The following is a 6,508-nucleotide window of genomic DNA, read 5'->3' as shown; positions in this document are numbered from 1 at the left end:
AAGGTTCATCTCCAGGAGTGCCAATCTGTTCCTAGGGAACAGTGAAATTAGAGTCATTACAGTAAATGGCACCATTCTCATTCTGAATTCAACCTAAGACAGAACAAAAACAAATCAGGATGTCATGAAGGCAGCATGGTCAGATATTGATGTTTTATTTAAAACACTGCCTGGTCTGGCGTTGTTGACGATGATGACCAAAAATGATCATAGTCATTAAGATGTAAACAAAGGTATTCAGAATGGTTTGATGTGAAATGCTGTCTTCTAGAGAAAATCTCTCTAGATGAGTTCACAGCGGTGGTGATAGGAGCCAGACCACTGACGGGTTTAATGCTGTTTACATTAATAGCGCTATTTACACTAAATCTATTTCATAGATGGTTGTGAATATGACGTTTGTTGCCTCAGGCATTGTTTTGCAGTTGCTGTGCAATATAGTTGGCTTGAAACATATTTTTAAAATATTAATATTTAATATTAATAATTATCTATATATATATATATATATATATATATGTGTGTGTGTAATTATGAATTAATATTCTATACATTTTGTTTATTCAAATATTAACACTTTTCTCAGCAAATAAACATACACTACAGAAATAAATAGATTTTGAAAATGTGTCTTGGGTGTCTAAGACTTTTGCACAGTACTGTATATTACACAAAATGGTACTTTTTAACACTAAACATTTAAACACTAGGCTAAATGCTAAAAGCCCACTGACAGCAATCATACAATGTTCAAAATAATTATTAGGATTTGTATTTAATGCAGCTATAAGAATGATTTAACAGACATTCAGAGTCATTTGATGTGAAATGGTTCGTTGTAGAGAAACTTAGCGGCTCAGATTTCTTGACAGTGGTGGTTATAGGAGCCGGTGACTAAATGTCAACAATGCAAATTTAGCCATTTTATTTACTGTCCAGTAAATCTACTCTCTGTGTGTTGCTGATAATGGAAAAATGATTGCAACTCTGACCTGTTACCATTTTGCCACACAACTCCCTGCATGTACTTCACCATAAATATATTGAAAAATATTCATGTAGCCCTGATTGGTGTTCTTGCTTCGCACTTCTTTTGTTTTGACATGTTACGCTTTAATACACACAGAAACCAAAAGGAACGACAGATTTCTCAAAATGTAGTGGAGGAAAAAGTGAGATATTTGACTTTGAAATGTGGTGGAGTGAAAGTAAAAGTCACCCAAAATGGAAAAACTTCAGTAAAGTACAGATGCACAGTAAAACTACTTAAGTACAGTAATGAATTACATTTTCTTTGTTACTGTCCACAACTGATCACTTTAAGACAGGGTCACTTTAGGACAGGGCTCAGGACCTGAAGACCTGAGTCAAGCAAAGTTTAATGATTTCCCTGCTTTGGTATAATATAATATATAACTCAATATAACTAAACCTTACAATTAACTGATGCGCTGTTTCAGGAGTGCTTGAGCAGAAAAATCACCAAACTGTGCAGGAATCTGGCCATTTAGGACACCAGAGAATTTCACATTTTCAGATTTCCCATTTCAGAACCATAAGGGGGCGGTCTTTCAATAGAAATACATTCTGGTGTATAGGTGTGTATGTACACTAAATTCTTCACATGCAAAATAAACATGTAGTATTTGTCAATATAGTGTCATGTCCACACATAAATTCTAATATCTACGTCTATAAGATTGTTGGAGCAGTACTTTTAGACCTGAGTGCTGCTTTTGATCTGCTGAATAGGGTTATATATATATATATATATATATATATATATATATATATATATATATATATATATACACACAACTAAACTAGACAAGACAACTAAAAGTACTGCTCCAACAATAATATATATATATATATATTTATATGTGTGTGTGTGTGTGTGTGTTTGTATACATAAATGATCTTTAGTATTGAACAGATCCAGGCTGCAGATGTACGCAGACAACACTACTCTGTATGCGTCAGCCGAGAAGACAGGACAGGATCTTTAAAAAATGCTGAAGAATTAAAGATAGTGGTAAACTGGGTTAAAGGTCAATTAAAAATCAACTTATACTAAATGTACAGAAAACAAAAAGTCTAATAATCGGGTCCAAATCATCACTGAAAGGAGAACCAAAGTTAACGTTAAATACAGGCAAAGAAGAAATAGCACAAGTTCGAGAGGTTCATCTCTTAGGTGTTACAGTTGAGAACCAATTATCATAGTCAAAACATATTGATAACATAGTTTAAAAAATGGGAAAATTGTTTTCAGTAAAAAGGAAACAAATTTCAGTTAAGTAGGTAGGTCCTTGGCAGCTGGAACAACACTATGGTGTGTTGGGCAGGAATGTAGATATGTGCCAGAATATAGTCACTATAGTTTTTGTAAATATACACATATTTTCTCCAGTGTGATTTTTCCGTTTTCAATCATCTTTCTTATGTTATGGTTATATTGTCTACTTTTTTTTTCCTTAATTTTTGACTTGTTCTTGTATGGCTTGTATTGTTAATTGTACAGCACTGTTTTTATGTATGTTATGTCTACTGAACCCCAGGAAGAATAGCGGCTATCACAAGAGCAAATAGGGATCCTAAAAAGAAACAAATCTAATATAGTCACCCGACATTGTAAATAAAATGTATGTATTTAAGATGTAATATTTTTCTAAAACCCCATGACCCTGAGGGAGAAGTGGCTTAGAAAGTGTGTGTGTGTGTGTGTGTGTATGTGTGTGTAGGTGTGTGTGTGTGTGTGTGTGTGTGTGCGTGTATCATTCTAAAAACCATTTGACATGCTGCGTGGCAAAGACATTATATTTGAATGAATTACTGAGATTTATTTAGCTCCTTCTTTATTAGGTTTAATGCAGTTCAGTGGCATAGAACTGTTTCTCTGTGTTTCAATACTTTAAATGACTTGTTATTATCATTGTCCACAAATCTGTGTGTGCGCTTGTGCATGGTGTATCCACATATATAGTAGTATACTGCACAGGTTTGAACACCCCTGGTCATTTTACATGTTAATTAGTGAATTTACATATTAAGTAGTGATTTGTGAGTTTATAACTTGATTATTCTCTGACCCATTATTGGCAACGTGGTGAGGCTTTGACCCATCCTTGGCCACAAAGGACTAGTCCTGCATGCTTTTTTTATATTGCCCCATATGATTACATCACTTGTTTAAAATGTTTTTTTTTGACATTACACAACTTTTTTGGAACATGTTGCAGGCATCAGTTTCAGAATGAGCATGCATTTACAAATGCATGAAGGGTTTCCCATGTGATGGGTCAGGCCTGAGTGTCCATTGGTCAGTTTCACACAAAATATAGATACATGAATCCACACATGATGGGAGGCGGATGACATTCTTAAACCCTCTTTGTAGACGCATAACTCTGGATGTGAGTCCCATGGAAATGTTTGTGTCATGATTCCCTTTAGCTCTGCACTCTCTTTGGACTCAATCTCCTAGAATCCCCTATATATATATATACACTGTTCAAAAAAATAAAGGGAACACTTAAACAACACAATATAACTCCAAGTAAATCTGTGGAATCAAACTGTCCACTTGGGAAGCAGCACTGATTGACAATCAATTTCACAGGCTGTTCTGCAAATGGAACAGACAACAGGTGGAAATTATTGGCAATTAGCAAGACGCACTCAATAAAGGAGTGGTTCTGCAGGTGGGGATCACAGACCACTCCTCAGTACCTTTCTGCTTTCTGGCTGATGTTTTGGTCACTTTTGAATGTTGGCGGTGCTTTCACACTCGTGGTAGCATGAGACGGACTCTACAACCCATACAAGTGGCTCAGGTAGTGCAGCTCATCGAGGATGGCAAATCAATGCGAGCTGCTTCAAGAAGGTTTGCTGTGTCTGTCAGCGTAGTGTCCAGAGGCTGGAGGCGCTACCAGGAGACAGGCCAGTACACCAGGAGACGTGGAGGAGGCCGTAGGAGAGCAACAACCCAGCAGGAGGACCGCTACCTCCGCCTTTGTGCAAGGAGGAACAGGAGGAGCACTGCCAGAACCCTGCAAAATGACCTGCAGCAGGCCACAAATGTGCATGTGTCTGCACAAACGGTTAGAAACCAACTCCATGAGGATGGTATGAGGGCCCGATGTCCACAGATGGGGGTTGCCAGAGAACACCAGGATTGGCAAATTCACCACTGGCGCCCTGTGCTCTTCACAGATGAAAGCAGGTTCACACTGAGCACATGTGACAGACGTGACAGAGTCTGGAGACGCCGTGGAGAGTGATCTGCTGCCTGCAACATCCTTCAGCATGACCGGTTTGGCAGTGGGTCAGTAATGGTGTGGGGTGCCATTTCTTTGGAGGGCCGCACAGCCCTCCATGTGCTCGCCAGAGGTAGCCTGACTGTCATTAGGTACCGAGATGAGATCCTCAGACCCCTTGTAAGACCATATGTTGGTGTTTTATTCAGCCACATTACAGGGCTCTCGAGGATAAATACCTGTTTAAGGTCTTGCAGCAGCATTGCGTTGGAGTTCAAGTCAGGACTTTGACTAGGCCAATCCAAAACCTTAATTTTGTTTCTTTTGAGCCATTCAGGGTGGACTTGTGCTTTGGATCTTTGTCTTGCTGCATTATGCATGAGCTTTAGATCAGACTGGACATTCTCCTGCAGGATTTAATGGTAGACAACAGAATTAATGGCTCCATCAGTTATGGCAAGTCATCTAGGCCCTGAAGCCACAAAGCATCCTTTCACCATCACACTACCTCCACCATGTCCAATCATTAGTACAAGGTTTTTATTGTGGAAAGCCATATTTAGCTTTTTGCCAAATGTAATGGCACACTTCGAGTTAGCAATCCCAAAAGGCTTAGGGGTTACTAAGGTGTTTTGGCAAATATGAGTTCTCTGTGTTCCTCTTGGTTTTTGCAGCTCTCCCCTGTCTAATATATTTGCCCAGTCTCTTTCTAATGGTGGAATCATGAATGCTGACGTTATCAGAGGTGAGTGAAGTTTCTTAGATGTTCGTCTGGATTCCTTTGTGACTAAGTCATCACTGTGCTCTCAAAGGAATTTTCGTAAACTGGCCTCTTCTGGGAAGATTCAACACTGTTCCAGGTTTTCTCGATTTGCAGATAATGGCTCTCCCTGTGGTTTGTTGGAGTCAGAGCCTTAGAAATGGCTTTGTAACCTTTTCCAGACTAATAGTTTCATATCGTTCTTTCTCGTCTCTTCTTGAAATTCTATCGATTGTGGCAGAGCATGCTACTTGGTGAGACCTCTTAGCCTACTTCACATTGCTGTTAAAGGTTCAGTTTAAGTGATGGTGATGCTTAGATTTAACAAGGAGTTGCAGTAATTAAGCCTGGGTGAGTGCAGTTTAATTGATACCAATTTTCAACTAAATCGATTAACTGCTTGACTGAGGGGGCAATTCCTTTTTTCACAGTCAGGTGGTGTTGGATAATATTTTTCCTTCTGTAAATGAAAGAATGTGTTTACTCAGGGTGTCTTTTTCTTACATTTTGCCAGAAGAAATAGAAGAAATACAGGGGGAGGGGCACTGTATCAGCACTGTATGTCAAAATATCCACATATATTTCGTTTTCAAAATCATATTGTTTTGCATGTTCATTTTCTTTTGCTTGAGTGTAGATTATTCATGAGCATACAGGTTTAGGCCTGAAACATACTTCACACAAGGATGCGAACGCAGATGCTTCAAGCTATGTGGATGGGGTTTCATGAACAGTTGCGTTTAAAAATATGTCATGACACATTTTATAATGCGACACATGCACAAGCTGCATTCTGAGCATTCCAGCAGGGGGCGCTATAACGACAGCCAAGCCTGACCAAGCAGTCTTGTACTGCCAGTATGCTTCTCAGCTGCCATAGTAGATGACCACTTAAGTCTCATGCAAAAATATGATTAACTTTAGCTGTTTAACTGTTGAGGCTGCTGGAACAGCAGTAGATCCCTCTCTGATTTGTACTCTATCGCCCCCTTCAGGACTGAGTGTTTTGACCTCCACAGCAACATAAGAACATGCAGTGAGTTTGTACAGAAGGACCGAACGTTTGCAATATGTTGACCGAGCATTTTCATTTGCGTTCACCTCCTTGCATGAAATTGGTTTCGGGCCTTATTCCTCAATCAGAGGAAAGATTTTTCTAGACGTTTACAAATACACTCTCAGTCTCCCTACGAACAAGTAGTTTGGTTGAATAATTTGGTTGATCTACTGAGAAACACGTGTCCATAAATTACGTAGAACAGGTGAGCAGTTCTGAGTTAATGAATGACCAAAATGATACAGTTGGTCTTGTGCTTTGATCACTGAAAGCATGCAACAGTTTATTTGGAGTGTGGTCATTCTGTGTGTGTGCTAAAGTGTTCACTGAACTGTTGAGGACCTTCCTGAATTGACCTCTCTGCAGGGTGCGTGTGTGCGTGTGTGTGTGTGTGTGTAGCCCTAACATTTTTGTGTAGGACTAACCTATATT

Source organism: Pygocentrus nattereri, chromosome 15 (assembly GCF_015220715.1).
Source record: "Pygocentrus nattereri isolate fPygNat1 chromosome 15, fPygNat1.pri, whole genome shotgun sequence".
Lineage (NCBI taxonomy): Eukaryota > Metazoa > Chordata > Actinopteri > Characiformes > Serrasalmidae > Pygocentrus > Pygocentrus nattereri.
This window is presented reverse-complemented; position numbering follows the sequence as displayed.